The following is a 17,185-nucleotide window of genomic DNA, read 5'->3' on the forward strand; positions in this document are numbered from 1 at the left end:
GTCACAGGACGAGGTTAGAGCCCTGTGTGTAGGGACTTGCAGTGGGACAGTTTCCTTGGGGCAATTTCACTTGTGTTTGGGAACGTGTGGAGTTCAAATTTCTCCCTCTCCTCTCTGCCCGTAAGGATCTTGCAAGCCGTGTTTTAAGGCCGATTTATTAAAGGTGCAAATGCTTATTTTGGAGGGGCAGCTCTGTCTTGAAGGGGATAGAGTATCATGTTTTGAGTTTCATTACGTTGCTGTTCGGAGTGTGGAAGGAATGGGGTGTGTATATCTGGGTAAGATTCTGTTTCAGTTAGTGGTGTTTCCCTGCAAATGTATGTGATTTCTTACAGGGATTTGTCAATTCTGCAAAATTATGCAGACAGATAGAGGTCAAATTTCAGGGAGTGGTATCTATGAGAAGAAAAGACAATATGGAGGGATTGCTTGCAAGAATGAATTTGAAGAAAAGATGGAGAAGATGAGTACAGACAGTGATCCATTCATAGTGAGCAGCATAACAGATAGCAACAAACAGGAAACCGGGAGAAAATACAGGCTAGGATGGCAGAACATAACAAAATGCCAGTGACAAACACAAGTTATATTTTATCAGAAATAGTGGATTTCACCTAACTGCAAGTGAAATTTTAGTAAGGACTTGCAGGCGTGAACAAAGGTCTCGAGCATAGTGGCCTCAGAAGTAAGGTGAAGACTGGTTTTAAAGAGTGAGTAATGTGATCTGACATGAGAGGAAAATAACTTTCGGTGACATTTTGGACAGAACAGTAAAGAGCGTTCAGAGTTGAGTACTAAAAGCCAGAGAGAGTAAGGCCGTGTTTGTTATCAAAAGACAGCCAGTGTGTGGAAGATGATTTTAGCAGTTGAATTTAGAGGATTTTTCTCTCATGTGCAGCTCTTGATCTGCTGAGACTGCCAAACAAAACTGTTAAGTTTCTGTCCCCTGCTGTCATTCCCCATACCAAGCCCCGTTATCAGATACCAAGAGTGAGCTTTTTATTAGATTTTAAAAATATTACTATTTTTGTTGCTTGTTATCCTTGGAATACTCTTTGTCAAACAAGTGTGGAAAAGGAAAAGAAAACTGAAGCCATAGTTCTCAAATTAAAAATTGGGAGTCATAAATCCACTGGTGTCGGCAGTATTCCCACATTACTTTGTCAGCTCTGGGGGCAAAGAACTGCAGTACATCAGTCTTTGGAGGAAGAAACAAAACAAAACAAAAAGCCTGAGCTTGCAGCTGACTTGTATTTGCAAGGCATTGACGAGGTTCGTGGAAGGTGAGCACTCTGCATTTGGATGTGCCAGGGTATGCCTTTCATACAGTCACTAAATAGCACAAGCTCTACAGTGGCATCGCTTGTAGAATGAGGAAAATGCAATTCTGTAGTACTTTAATCAATAGAAAAATGTTTGCTGCCATCTCAGGTGGAACTGAATTAAGGCCATTGAGTTCATGTATATTTCTAAATATACATAATAAATAAATATACATAAATATAAATTATTGGAAAAGCTGTGTTAGCTCTGCAAGGTTTAGCAACATTCATCAGCCTGCTCCATGTCTAATTCCTGATGTTCTAATACCAGATGCAATGGGGAAAGCTACTTGCTACCAGCTACCAAACAGGAAGGGTAGGAAAGAGAAGTAGATGCTGCCAGTTTCTTTCATGTCAGAAGAGAAAAAAATAACACATTAGCTTCACTGCTGCTCCATTCAAGTCTCCTGCATTCTCAGGATTCCTCTTGCATTTATGCTGCAGCATTCACTGTATTTTGCAGAGCCAAATCTTAGAGGCAGTGGAGAAGCAGATGCACTCGTGTGTACCCTTGCAAGACCAATGGAAGTCAGGATTTACCACTGAGCTGAATGAAACTATAAGGACTGTTGTACCTTATTTTTGGCTAAAAATGGGACAGCCTAGTTTTGTTATCATCGTGGAATTCATCCACTTCTCTTCCTCACTTTTTGATATGCACAGGTGAATGGGTGCCAGTCTGCTTTTTCCTATTAGTAAAGCCAGGCAAATAAAGAGGCATCTGCATTATGCTTGCAATGTTCACCCCTGTTTGCTTCATGAATCTCATGAGAAGTGGCTGTCTGGAATAGACTTCATCTTGTTTTCTTGCCTCTGGAAAACATGGTACCCTAAATTTGATTTAATGTGTTTTGTGTGTTTTTTTTTTTTTTAAGTGGGGCTTGACATAATGAAATATGGGAACTGCAGATCCTTTCCACACACAAATTCATTTGACATGGGGAAGTCAAAGGACATATGCTTGTTTTTTTTTTTCAAAGTATGTGTTGGGGGCAGATATTTGTAAAATTCCTAGAATTCAGAAATCCATAAACATGTTTTCTATCAAAGAGTGCCTTGGGATGATTTAGTTTTCAAATACCAGAGCTCAGTTTGCAGTTCCTAGCCCACTTAACAGTATGGTAGATCCTAACGAAAGATAGGAAGAAGGAATCACAAGCTCTGAAAAATTTCAGAAAGCTACCCAAAAGCTGATGAGCGTTCATGAGTCTAGCTTCGAAGTAAATACTTCCGAAAGTAAATTCCAACTTCACCACCTCGGTGCAAAGTCTTTCATTCGCTGCTCTTGAACTCAGCTCTCTCTTTTCTTTTTTTTTTTTTTTGTCAAGTCCTTGCTTCAAAAATGTTCAATGTGACTCGGAGGCTGCCAGTGAAATTCACCTGTCTTTTTCCAAGATTTGTGTCTCAGGGCCCAGACACGAACAAGTTACTGCATGCCATCTGATCTGTGGTAACTGTGTGCACATTCTTGGTCCACAGCAAATGTGAGGTAATTTGAGTTAGCTTAGCCTTTGATTAAACTATTAATATCTGTTCAGTACTTTGAAGAGATCAGGAGTCATGCAAGTGCTTGTTAATGCCTAGCTTTCTTCACGAGTGATCTAGGCCTCATTGTCATAATGCCTCCTGCAACCTGAAGGTGAAGCAGCTCGGTGGCCTGTGCCTCCCCCAGCAGAGGGCAGAAGAAGGTGCCCATGTGGACCTGGAAGCTCTGGACACCAAGGAGGTCCCCAGCAAGAGGATCTGCATCTGAGACACGTCACCGAAATGCAGGATGTCATTTTTCTGTAAGGGTTGATGGGTGTCTTCCTACTTCAGAACGGACCTGAAGTTGCTGTGGGAGATGTCAGAGTGCTGCCTCATGCAAATGCATGGGTAAGGAACAGCAGAAACTGGTCACAAAACCTCACCGAAGCACCTCTGAATTATGGCCAGGTGTACCCCAAAATCCAGAGTGATGTATGCAAATAGTGCTGTGGCACAGAAAAGCGCAGAAAATGTGTTGACTGTTTGGGGGGGCTAACTTGCTGGCTTTCCTTGCTGCAAAGCCAGAGGCACAGCTGGCATACGGAGTTAGACTCTGTAGCCTCGTGCTGCAACTACTCCGCAAATGTGTGGCACGCTGAATGTGACTGCACTTGAAAGGTAGGAGCTGCAGTGAAGAAAAGATGAGATAGTCAGGTGAGGTGGCTTGAAGTTGGTAGTAAACAGGCAATTTAATTTTTATTTATTTTTTATTTCCAATGTGCCTCATTTGATTGTGAAGACTGGAGGTGTTTCAGGGTTTTTGTTAACTTTATGATAGCAGTACCTTGTGTGGGAAGCTTTGGGAAAGGGTTAACACTGAAGGGCCAGTGCTTTCAGAAGTCAGTCCTTACCAGTGGAAGGGGAGTCGTAGTGTTATCCCTGAAACTGAAATCACATATTTTTTTAGTCCTGCTGCTCTAATGTGTTTTTAGTTTTTATGGATCTGACATGTTTTCCCTTCTTGCAGTTTACTGAACTATTCCTGTCAGTGTAATGATCCCCAGCTGTTGCTTTAGCCCTAGCTATTTTCATGCTGGGAAGGGGAGGAGGAGGAGAGGGGCAGAGGCTAGCTTGTTTACCACACTGTGATCTAATTCATTTTTCAGAAAAAGGTCTTCTATAATGCTTTCTTTATCCCAAAATAATGCTAAAAGGAAGGAGTTGTGGTCTCAGACTTAAGAGAGCAAGGAGATGTAAGGATTCAACACATGCAGAAATAAAACGAATAGAAAGTGGGTGTGGTGCAATGAGTGCAGCTGTTAATAGCATTTATGCAGACAATGCTTTGAACTAGTAGTGATACCAAGTAAAATTTGCAGTAAGTACTTTGCTGCCCTATCAGCTGAATTTTCTTCGCAGTTGAACTGAGAGCTTCATGTTCAACAGCAGTGGAACTGGGGTATTGATATTCCCAGCAACTGGGAAACATTTTAATAAAGATTGGAAAAAGCAGGCATGATTTTGTAATTATTGCTTATTTGATAATTATTTGTTGTTTATTTTGTAAAGAAAAGATCTGTATTTACACTTTCAAAGAGCAAATAATTGATGCTTAGACTTCCTGGTAGCTGTTGGAAAGCAGATGCTTTTCTGAAAACAAAATTGTGGTGATGCTTAAGCTCAGCTTGCTTGTTTTGCATCCAGAAACAACTTCTGGAGTTAACATGCTTGTTCCGAGGTCTTGCCAGACAGATGTCACTGTGGCTCTCCTTCCCAAACAAGATAAGGGGCAGTGACAGTCGCTCACGCTTTTCAGATCTGCATCAGGCTGCCCGTGTAAATCTAATTGTGGTACTTCTATCACCTATGAGATCTGTCACTAGTAACCTCAGATTTTTTGGCATTCTGTCACACCTGTAAGTCATCGATCAATTACTTAAAGAATATCTATAACACGAGTAAGTGCCTGCTTTGATGCTTTGATCTTTCCTTTCGTGCCCCAACTCCCATCTATCCAGACTTTACTGAGCATTGAATTACTGATCTTGTCACCTGCTGCATCAAAAAATTTTGATTTAAAATGTTAAAATAACTTATTTCTTGGCAAGAACCTCTGCAGCCTACAGTAGAAAACAGGATATGGCCCCTGACATAGCTTAGGTTTATCAAACAAAAAGATGCAGTGAGCCTGTATGAGGCAAATTCTGTTCCTTTTTCTTGCAGGAGTCCTCTCAGTGGATGCGTAATCTGCTAAATGGCATAACATGAAGCAGAGCTCACGGCTTTCTTTCTCTAAGTTGGGCTAGTGGAGGTGTATTCAGTGTTTTTTGCCGTGGTGGTATGTAAAATTTACTAACATGCAACATCTCTTCCAATTTAAGAGCAAACCTGCAGTAGCTGAAGTACCTTGCAATACAGTGATTATGAGTAAGAGCTGCAAAATGTTGTCTGCTGATCAGTGCATTCAGGGTTTTTCCCTGTGTTCAGTGAGATGAGTCTACAGAAGAACTAGAAGAAGGCTTATAGTTTATATGGTATAGTAAGTATGCTTCGAAGAAAACACAGATTTGAATTTGCTAGTCTGCAGTTATGCCATCTGAAGTTAGACTAAGCCTGATGAAGCTAGCAAGGAATGTGTAAGAAAGTTGATAATAAGGATAATAATAATACTGTTGATAATAATAGTACTACTTTGGGGCATGTATTCCTTCCAAAATTGTCAGTGAAAATTGGTGAAATCCAGGCTTTCTGGACAATGTCATCTTAGTACAGCCTTTCAAAAATAAGCAGCAGTAAAGAAAATCTTTTGTAAAGAAATAGCTATTTGAAAGTTTACAACAGGATTGTCCGTACTGATTTTTTCTCCATGGTAAGGTCAAAGTATGTTGTGGCCATACCTACAATGCGGTCTCCATCCCCAAGGGCAGCTGAAGCTCGTGGTGTCTGAGGCCTGTCGCCATTCTGAGGGGATTTTCCCCTAACTTCTCTGCTCTACCCTACCAGCTGACACACCGAACATCTTTTTGGTACCCTTCCTCGCCGAAACGCTTTTCAGGGCCCAAACATTTGTTGCACAGCTGAAAGGTGTGGGGAACTGACAGGTGCCCTTTGGTTGACTAAAGGAAGAGACCCACTTTCACCTTTCTCTGTGTGGAGTTTTCCCAGCTTCATGCTGGTAATTATTTCCCTAGTATTACATGGATACAGAATACAGCTGTGGGTTTTGTTTTTTTTTGGGGGGGAGGGGGGTTTGCTTGTCTACTTTTTGTAGTAATTGTGTGGAGTAGTGGCTATGTACTTCGGTTACTTGCAAGTTTCTCAGCAGCGTGAGGAGCGTGAAGGCCGTATGTGCTCCCTTCACATAAATTGGTCAGTGCTGCGAGCAGCTTGCAACCCAACCGGCCTGTCTCAGTTGTGGGGTTTTCAATCTTATTTTGGTGTTCCTGTCAAAATGCTCTTTGTGAGGCTTTTTTTGATGCTTTTTTCTTCACTTTCACTTTCCTAAGCTGTCACACCTCTGTCTGTATGATACATACGTATGGATGTCCTTCTAAACCTGCCTGCAGCTCCCCTCCATTTCCATGCTCAGATCTCAAACTGCCCCTTTTCAGAAGTGGAAGTTGACATTTTAGAAGTGGGTCCTAAACTAGTAGTATCTTTGTGCCTCACTGAGCGACTGTTTTACTGCTGCTAATAATAGTTGTCACATTGACTGTAGGCAGTTCAGAACAAGGATCATGTCTTCGGGACTGACGTGTGACCGTAAAACTAACTACAGTGGTTTGCGAGCACTGTCACCACGTAGCTATCTCTGCTCCTCTTTGCTGCAGGGAGCAATAGAAAGGAAATGTGTCCGCCCTTCACTAGCTTTTGTTCATTATATTAGCAAAAGCCCATCTTTATTAACAGTTCTTCCAGTGTCTGCGTTGAGTGTGGGAGAACCCGCTGCTGCCGGCAGTCTCCTCTGTGCCCTTCACTAGAGCAATGAGCCAGCAGCAACATTTTAAACATCTGCAGAATTTGTCCACCAGCCTGAAGTCAGTGGTCATGCAGGCCGGTCTGGGCCGCTGGGCTCTTGTAGTTAGCTGGTTGACCTGTTGCACAGAATTATATTATTTAGGTTTTTATAGCTATGATGGCACTGAAGAACCACGTTAGGCCTCACGGGCTGATTTGTGTTTAAGGCTGTCGATCTTCCCTTCTGAAAAAAAAATACAAAGTGTCCTGCAGATCTTTATTCTAGACATTTGCAAGAAAGTGAATATTCAAAGAGAAAGGAAATAAAAAATAGTAGACATGTGTATGATCACAGTTGAGCTTGATGGAATTTGATGTGCATTTTGTGTGTAATGTGAATTACACATATATATAAATATATATGAATAAATGTTGTATGTAATGTGTGTGTTGGGCAAACCCACCTTTGTCCTGTGAAATAACTGTCAGCACAACCACACAAATCTGAAGGGAGGAGAGAGGTGCTCAAACCAGCTAATTTAAAATTATAAGGGCCCACTTTGTGAGTTCCCTATATAACCAGTTAATTACTTCTTCCAAAGAAATGTTGTTTATGTATTTGAATTTGCATATTTCTAAGTCCTTTTTTTCTACCGCTTGTGAAAACACATTTGTTCTAATTTGCATTTGCTTTCAATAAACTAAACTTCTTTAGGTGGTTAAGAATCTGAGACAGTCTCAGAAATACAGAATTATTCCATGCTTACGTGGAAAACCAAATAACACAGCTCATATGTCGAGGGATCCCAGCTGTTTGGGCAGAAATTCTGTGGTATCTTGCCCATTAGATGATTTCTGTGAAGGGAGCTCTGAGCTTCTATCTGTAGAGGGTGCCCTGTGGTAGGGGGAAGGCTGAATCATCCGGCCGATACAGTCTCTGAGAAATGTTTGGGGAAGTTCTGGGCCTTGATCTGAGATGCTGTTAGTACACTGGGGCTCTGTGCTGTAGCAGAAATTGCCGTATGGGAGGTGAGCTATAAAGGAAATATATTAGATCGTGGTTCTTATTGCTGAAGGAGGCATGGAAAGCTTTTTCTCATCAATTTCAGTATTATAAACATGTCTAATCAGTTGTGTTTTATGAACGTGTCTTGACATTCCCTCAAGACTTGGGACTTTTTTTAGTTTAATAGGAACACACAAACATGCATTATCACTTGAACTAAGAGTTTTAAATAATCTGAAGAAATGTTAAGCTTCTGAAGTATCTCTTTTGTCTTTCTTCTGTAAAGTTTTTCAGAAAAAAAAATCAAGCAACTCTGGTGTCTCAGCTTTAAGGAAAATAACAAGGTTGGAGCTCTTTCTTCACATAGGCAGAGATACCTCTATCTTTACAAGAAAAAAATGCAAAGGGCACAAACGTGTTTTCCCTTGTGCGGCTTGCCTTTTGTTCTGTCACATTAGTAGACAGCTGTAGATCTGATTGTCAGGATGTATCTGCCCAGTCGTTCTTTTCCCTTCATTTGTCCTCATCTGCCAGATCACCTTAAGTTATCTTGGAGAATCTCTTTCTAGGGTCCTCTTTGCAAGGTGGTTAAGGGCAATGTTGGTTCCTCCTTGTTTGTTGTTTCACGGAAACATATAAATTAGTATAGACTGTGACTCAAGTTTACAGGGGAGTTGGGAAATTCTCTGTGAAGTCATTTTTTTCCCCGCAAGGCTTCTCTTCCACCTACATATAGCAACAATGGATATATAGATGGCATCAACGAGCACTGATTACAGCTAATACTTACTGTCTCATGATACTGGCGTGTCAATTTTAGGTAGACCTTTCCACCTAGGTATTTTGTTACAGGTCATCTTGTTGGATCATGCACGGTAGCCAGATTCCGTAGAGGTGGATGTGTGCCTAGTTACTCACACGCTTGGTTTTCACCTAACCGGTAGTTCTGGGACTAAATGATTTTATAAGATTCAGTACCTTGCACAGAAAGAAAACCAACTTTTCCTGTTGTTAAGCTCATTGCACACTTTTATATGTTGCATATCTTACTAGAAATATTAGGTTAATTTATTAAAGGCCTATTTTAACAGTTTGTGAGTGCTGAAATAGACTATTAGGTGTGGACTGTTAGAGTGGGCTTCTGCCCATTAGGTAGAAAGACTTACGTACTAATAGTAATACATTTATCTGATTCAAAATTTTAGTGTTAAAGAAAACAAAGCTTGCATCTCATTAAAAACTGGCAATGATTAAAATTGCATTAAACCCCCTACATTTTATGTTTAATGGAAATGGCAGGAGTTTAAACAAATTATGAAGGAAGAATGTAAAGGCAAATGCTGTAAAATGCACAGCAACTGCTAGCGTTTATTTTAAACCAACATAAGAACAACCATGCAAAATTCAGCATAACTTTTGGATCGCAGTAATAATCAAATTTTGCATTTATTTAGAGTCATGTATTTGAGCAGTACCCTTGAAATAAACACGTATAATTGTATGCAAAGTTGAACACTGAGATTGTAAACTTCTGGGACTATGGGCTGGTTCTTCCTTTTGTACCTGTACATTTTACCACCCTACAACCCCAGTACTGTCTTGAGCCTTTGAGAAGCACCAAACGGGAGTAATTATTCTGTTCCGTCTAGAGGTTAGATCATGTTATGTTGTTACACTTTGACCATGCTACTGCTTTTGCATGTTTTGTAATGTTAGTGGTTGCAATACTGAAATTGCTGTAAGTGGTGGCTTTGTCTTCTAGATACATTCTAATAGGAACATTATTTTGATTTCCACATTGTGTCAAATTTGATACTGAAGCCTCAGAAATGAGCTGGTGAGGTAGCTTTTTATTCTGTGTTCAACAGCGTGAGGATGAAAATAGATCCTTTTGCTTTTGACTGTGTATTTGCTTCTGATTCCATATTCTTCTGAGACCAGTTTCTTCTGCAGGTTTTAGATTCTGCTAAATTAGCTGTATCAAAGAATCCGTATTTGTCTGTTCCCAGTGAAAGAGCTACTTAATGTCTCGTAACATGCACTCACTAGAAGATAATACATGCAAGTATTCCATCATCATTTGAAAGCATTCTTACAAATGATTCCAATTTCATATTTCTCTTCCAACAGCAACTTCCCAACAAAAACTTTCAAAGGGAGTATTGCCTTGTAGATGTATTCTGTTTCTAGCAGTCCAGTCCAGTCCTTTGGGACACGGTCACACAGACAATGCATCTAGTCCATCAGCAGGCATGTGGGAGCTGAATGTCATGTTAATGATCTTATATTACCCAAGAACACTTTGAGCTCTAAAAAAATGCAGAAACTTTGAAGAGTATGGTTTTATCAAGAAACAAGCCCTTCTTGTCCTGAGTCAGTTAATTTTCTCTCTTCCTCCTCTTTGTATTCTTAAATGTCCAGTCGAAATGGCCAACTCGCCCCTTTTCTATACTTTTCAGCTGCTTTAAAAAGCTTCTGGGCATTTGAGAGCTGAAGGCTTCTGGGAGTGCTGGATGAAAAAAAAAATAGCGTTACATGACCCACATTACATCCCTGGATTATTACTAGCACATCTACTGTGAAATATTTTGAAAGTTGTAGCTTTAGAGGTGAAGGATCTGTTCCATTTTTTTAAAGAATTGTATTCCCGTTCCCATCTGTAACAACTTTTTGTGCTCTCAAGAGGATAAGAAAGAAAAGGGAGTTGTGAAAAAAGTTTCAAGTCCTCTGTACTAGATCTGCCTTTGATGCAGCTGTATTGCTTTCTTGGTTAAACCTCCTCAAATATCGTCCCTGTTGGACAAGCAGAGCAGGGTAAGGAGTTCATCAGTGTTCATAAATATTCACCAAAATTACATGAGACACCTGCCCATCTAAGCATACAGCAGCAGGATGTGCTGATTTCTACAGTGCTGCTAAGAAATCCACTTGAATCGTTCGTGCGATTTGCAGTAAGGAACTGCTCCTGATCCTGGTTTTGTTTCCTGTTCAGGAGTTGCTTCACAGACCTCCTCTTTGGCTACAGGGAGATGGATCTCAATCCTGCTTCTCACAAAGAGGAGACCACAGCATGGGTATCAATAAATGATTTTTGCCTCTAGTGGGAAAAGTTCTTGTGACAATTGGAGAGACTAGACCAAATTCTCTTCTTCACCCTCCCAAAGCTCATTTTCTCCGTGGTATGGTTGCTAAGGAAGAGATGAGGAAACTGCCTGCATTTTAATAGCAGCAGTCGTTGCTACAGTAGAGAAATGAGGTAGTGGAATGTGAGATAGTCTCAAATAGTAAAGAAATAAACTTCTGCTTAACTGTCCCTTTGCTCAGACTCACTCCAAGCTATTCTTTAAAATGCATTCAAATGAACCTGATCACGTGGATGCTATTCCCAACAACAGTGGCTGCTTGCAAATTGGGAGGATCAGCTGTGCACTCTGCTGCTTCTCCTTCACCCCGCAGAGGGACGTGAATTTTTGGCATCCCCCTGCCTGGGTAGCAAACTGCCATATAATCCCTGCAGTTTGGGTGTCATTTACAGTCTGCTTCACTTAAATGCTTCTCTTTTAACTGCACAGTCTGCTTAAATGCAAAGCCAGCGTGTGTTCCCCATCAGCAGTTAGTGGATTAAAATGCTGTTAGGCTCAAAAAATTGCCTTTAAAAAAGGCCCCCAAAGTTGGCTTTTCTTTGTTGGTAATTACCATTCTAGCAAATTCTGTGTGATGGGGTGGGTGTTGTCGACCGTGCAAGAGACAGCTCTGAAAAAAAATTAAATTGTCAGCCTCAGCAATGTGAGAGTTATTTTCAAAAATAATTTTGACCATTTTATGCTCAGTCATTGATCACTAACTCTTATAGCTGTATTCTTTTATAGCTTCTTGTTGACACCACAAACATTCTGTAATACTAACCACCCTTTGCTGCCCCAGTCCAGAAAGGTTTTGCAATTGGAAGTTAGCAGATGCTGCTCTTGCTGGTGTTTGAACCAGAGTCTAATCTGGCTTCCCCTTGAAAGGGCTCGTGCAAGTCAACATTTGTTTTGTAAGCAGATGTAGCTGAAAAAAGCTCAGAGACCATTTTTGGTGCAAGAGGTAGGTTTTCTCACTACATCTCCAAGGGATTGAATTCAGTCACAAAATGAGGATATAACTTCCAGTGAAACCAATGGTTAATGTGCTGCATATTCCAAAGCTCAGTTTGGCACTGGTTACTGGTCAGATGTGACTAATACCTCAGAATCTGGGAAAAAATTCTCAACGTAATTAAAATGGCTGTTGCTGGCTGAGTGATGAGTGGAAAAGTGGCTTCACCTTTCAAAGCAGCAGTTATGCGGCACTGTCGTGTTTAAGTTAGTGTAGCACAAAGAGCTGTAATGATTTTCTTCACTAAATATCCTGCAATATTTAAATGACTTCTTTTATCATTGCATATTACAGTTAAGTTGGTTGGATATCGACTGTTGTTTTGGTGTAGCGTTGTTACACGGATTGTACTGAAAAACTGAAAACTACGTCTGTGGGCTGCAAGTGGTGGCCTGGTGCGGTGCCACCTTGCCTTGGGCCATGGTCTCTGACCCTCACAAAGGAACCAAATCAGACCTCACCAGTGCTGAGGCAGGTGAATATTCTCCTAGAAGATGCTCCTGAAAGGTGCTGGTGAACTAAGCGGCAGCTTTCCGTCCCAGCTCAGGCTGCATTAGTGCTTTCCTGTGAGTGAAGTGATGCTGTAGCACTGGGCTTTCTGATGGGGCATGCAGAGGTGCTGAGCAACTTACGAAGAAAGGACCGTGACCCTTTGTGAGCATTAAAGTGTGTGGTTTGCTTTTTACTGCTTTTACTGATGCTTGCACTTTCCTCAGCCTGGATAATGAAGTTGGGCTACTTGCACTTTATCCTTGCTAGTTTCTCTCTCCAGTACATGGCTTATGCCTTGGGTTGCAAGGATGGATTTTTAGATCGGGCTAGCTGCTTTCACTGAATTAAAAACTTGATAAATCACACCTGTGAGCACCCAGCCTAGCTAGCTGAGGTGCGGGTTATGTCTCAGGGTCCCTCACTCCCTCCCTCGTTGCCCCAGTATCCAGTGGGCCGCAGCAGCCGTCCTTCCCCTGCTCCTCACAGCTGCTCGGGCTCTCAGTGTCACAATACCCCCTATACCACTACTTAAGCATCTCCTTGCTTTGGGCAACCGTGAGGATCTTTGGGGATTCCTTACAAGAAAGGGGTTTGCAGCGATGTGACCACTGACTGGCCCTGGACGCTACGTCGGGATCCAACGCGTGCAGGGCCTCACCACAGGCCGCAGTTCAGAGCTGCGCGCTTCTCGTTGCCGGGTCTCAAAAAACAGGAAATGCAAAATATTTTTTAAATTTGTTGTTGTAAACTTGCCAGGATATGTGACATAGTCTCTAAGACAAGGGTATTTTTTTCTCTTTAAGATGTTGAGATGCCGAGGCTGCAGCTGGGTGTCAGCAGCAGCCCTGGGCACACCATTACACACGAAGCGTGGCTTAGCAGCAAAGGGGCTTTCGGGTACGTGTGTGTAAAGGCAGGTCTGCTGTCACAGATTTAGATGACAGGCTGCAAAAAGCACCTTAGCTCCTCATAAATATTTGTTCTTGCTTACTACTGGTGCACCCCTGCACTGTGACTAGAGCTGTGGCCTAAGTGTCCGTGTGGGTGCAGCCTCTGTACGTTAAGCACGTGCTGCCTCGAGTTGCCGCCAGCCATCAGTAGGCAGTGCCTATGGGTTCAGTGTTAATGCAGTTCTATGGCAAGATGAACAAAAAATGAGCACGTCTTGCTACATTTCTTTAACAGTACAACTCTCTTGGTAGTAGCTGTATTGCTGTGTTACTTGTCTGTTACTACACACCCACAGAAGTGCTGCTCTACCCCTCTTCTAAAGCGCTGCCAACAGCCCTCTATACCATCTTCCACATTGCTCTGGAATGTTTTAGTAATTCTTGAAAGAGTTCATTAGAGACCTAGAAGCCTTGTCCAACTTTAATTATATTTCAGAGCTTTTCATTCTTGTGAAATAAATCAGTTATTCCCATTTTTGGGTGGAAAAATCAGACAAGCATATGAAGCTAGCAAAATATTTCATGGACTGGGACACAAGTTCAAGAAAAGAGGCAAGTAAAAGAGTCCCTATGTGGAACTTATTTTTCCCCCTGCAGATATATACTCTTCTTTATATGACCTGATTTATTTCTAACTTGAAAATTAATTTAAAGTTTAAGTACAGGTACAAAGGAAACAGAAGGTTGTTGGTTTGTGATTGAAGAACTTATACTCTAGCCTGTCTTTGAGTAACTGAATTTCTCTGGTTATTCTAGACCTTTGGCTGAGCTCCATGTACAACAGCCTTGGATTGGCTCTTGGGACATCTGTTAATCTATATATAGGATTCACACACTTGCACACGTAAACAGGTGATCTCCTAAATATACAAAATGCACTTGCAACTCCAAGTGCTTATTTAAGCCAAAATGAATTCAGGACTGAACTGAATTAAACCTTTTTGCCCTCCTCCCAAAATAAACTGTGTTGGGACAAAAGTGCATTATGTTCTGATTATAACTTCTGCTTAGTATGTATGCATATACATTCATGAATCCCAAGAATTACTTAATAGCTATTAAAAATATCCTGAAAATGACCTTTTTCCTGTTCTTTAGCTTAGTCCTCTTGACAGTTGCTAGTTTCTTGCTGTGAAGGGACATAGTGTTTAAAAATAAAAGGTGCATATAATGGCTAGAGAAAAAGGGTAGTAGATGGTAACTGATATAGAAATAAGTTATATTTAGAAAAATCATAAGGGAAGCTTAAGTCAGGAAGCGAGTTTTAAGCCATTTGATGAAGTCTGGCTGTCTGGCTGACACTGATTTCTAACAAATCTGGTAACAGCAGGGAGACTCAGAAGAGTGAAAGAGAAGTAACATTTCATACTGCTAGTGAAAAAGTGTGAGTGAGTAAAGAGTGGGTAATCTCTTACTAGTTCTAGGGGGAAAAAATAAAGAAGATTTGATAATTTGAATAAGAGGAGCAGAGTAATCATGCTGTATAGCTTTTCAGTTTTAGAAGAACAGGTCCACTCAAGTACAATTTCGTCGTTTTGATACTAGAAATTTGTTTTTTAGGGGTTTTGTCTGGGTGTAATAGACTTTTATAAGGTCTCTAACTTAGTAGTGCAATACGTTTTGGTTTTAAAGAGTATCTTTGAATTTAATCAAGTAGTGCTTAAATGGTTTAAGAGCTGACTATAATCAAAGAAAGAGTTTCTAGTTGGGATCAGCCCAGTGTGGTCTGGAAGCAAGTGCAAGATGATTGCTGGTAAAGGTGTGGATGGAACAAAGATTAGTGGAGGCATAAATAACCTTAATGACAGTGAAAAAAAATGCTTTAGATCATTTAGGCAAACTGCGATAGTTGGGCAAAATGTGCATAAATACAGGTGAGTGCAGAGTTATGCACCAAGGAGCAAAAAATGCTGGCCAAACCTGTGTGGGGGAGTTTCTCCCTGAAAGTCTTTGACTCTGGGAGGGAAAAGGTAAATAAGTTGTTGAGGTAAGTGGTAGGTATAGTTGGAAAAAGTAGGGAAAGTAGGTGCTTCTGGCAAGTAAATAGCACAGTGGCAAACACAGCTAGCAAATACATTGCTAGATGTGTAACTGGGAGAAATGAGTAATACTGAGATTATCTGCACGTAAAGTTGGGGTGACAGATGCTATAGGTCTGTGCCTGGTCTGTGTACATTTAGTGAAATGTGCTAGTTTAGGGTATCGAAATGAGCCCCTCAAATGGCTCAAGAATGATGAAAATGCCACAGAGTGAGAGATTTAATGTACAGTCACCTGACAGGGCTGAAACCCTGCGTGCTGCATGCTGCTGCTGGGCGAATGAAGTCTCACCCACTCTTGAGCCCACTAAACCAGGCAGAAAACCGTTCACGGTTCTGGCCGGGGTGTGCTGTCACGTCAGTGGGTCCAGCCGTCAGTCAGACAAAGGTGACAGCCGATGCGGGGAGTGAGACTCGGTTGCAGCGAGCTGCTTGATCAAGTCCGTTTACTTGTAGCCATGCTGCTGTGGTACCTGCAGTTGAATCAGATCAGGTCTGCCATGGTCCCATCCATTCTTCTGGCACTGGTGCTGTAGATGTGGCAGCACCTGCTTCAGCTTGTGATCGCCTCACAACGAATCCAGCAAACGAAGAGCTCTGTGACAGCCGTGAGACTGTGTGAGCCCTCATGCAAGCACAAAAGTAGGAGTGAGATTGCACGGCTGGGTGGGAGGAAGAATTGGGACTACCACTTCTGTTTGCAGTTTCACGGCCAAACTGAGGGCCTGTTCCTTCCCCTCTGCATTCCCTCCTCCTCTCCGGGGCTCTTGGCTGATCCCTCGCAGGATTCGTGTGGTGCTCTGCTCTAGCTCACTCCCTCTCTCCCTTCCCCCTGCTGAAGAAAATAGTTTCCTGCCTGGGATACGTGTATTGGGAAATCCTTGTATGGCTCAAGAAAGAGAAGAACTTGACTGCACACTGTATACAGAAGTACCTTCAGAGGTAGGAATTATATTCACACTGTCATAAACTTCAAAAAAAGGAATGTCAAGAGCCAATGGCAGCTGACGCTAGACAAATCCAAGCATTTAAGTGCGGGTGATTAGCCACTGTGCAAGCAACCACAGGAGAGATGGATTTTTCATCTCCTGTCAACTTCATGTGAAGACCAGATGCCTTACTGGAAGGTGTATCTCGCTCAAAAGCAAACTGCAAATAGGAGGTTTAAGGAAACAGGTAAACTGTGGTGATGTATGTAAGTAGGTGAAGTGGCATCTTCTGTTGAAGTGTTTTGATCTCTGCTTTAGGCAGTGTACAGTATAAATTCGGATCTAATGTCAGAAATGAATGTATCGAACAGAAAAAAAGTACTCGAGAAAGGAAGCATAAGGGTTATAATAAGATGGCGTAGTTAGACCGTAGAGCAGTTTTGTTCTCTGGTGGTTCTACTACATTTGGGCAGACCTCTGTTATGTGGACTATACAGCAGACATAAACTCGACAGAGAAACTGAAATGTAAACACGGAAGATGCCATGCCATTAATTTTATAATGTTTTCTATTGAGCGTACCTAGGAGCTTAGGCTTGATTGCAAACGGGATTCAGTGAGTGATTCGATGTGTCTGTGTGTTTGTGTGTGTGTGTGTGTGTGCGCACCACTCATGGGATTTTGCTTTTGGTTTTACGAGGTCCCTTTCATATGGAAGTTGTCTTTGACTGTAACAACAATCTTGAGAATTTTGCTTTGATTGCATAGTTTAAATGGAAACTGCTGTTATAATCTAAATGTTGAAATAATCCAGCCATTTGCATTAGAAAAAAATAGATAACTGTATTTCATACAGGTGATGCATATGTTCTATAACACTCAAATA

General features: G+C 41.5%; 1 protein-coding gene across 3 annotated transcripts in view; it reads left to right on the forward strand.

The window, feature by feature from the left end:
- Positions 1-17,185, forward strand: part of MRTFA (myocardin related transcription factor A) — a 97,720-nt gene that overhangs the window by 49,783 nt on the left and 30,752 nt on the right. The gene's annotated exons all lie outside the window — the stretch shown is intronic.

The sequence above is a fragment of the Anser brachyrhynchus genome (assembly GCF_964034855.1).
Source record: "Anser brachyrhynchus genome assembly, chromosome: 1".
Classification (NCBI taxonomy): domain Eukaryota; kingdom Metazoa; phylum Chordata; class Aves; order Anseriformes; family Anatidae; genus Anser; species Anser brachyrhynchus.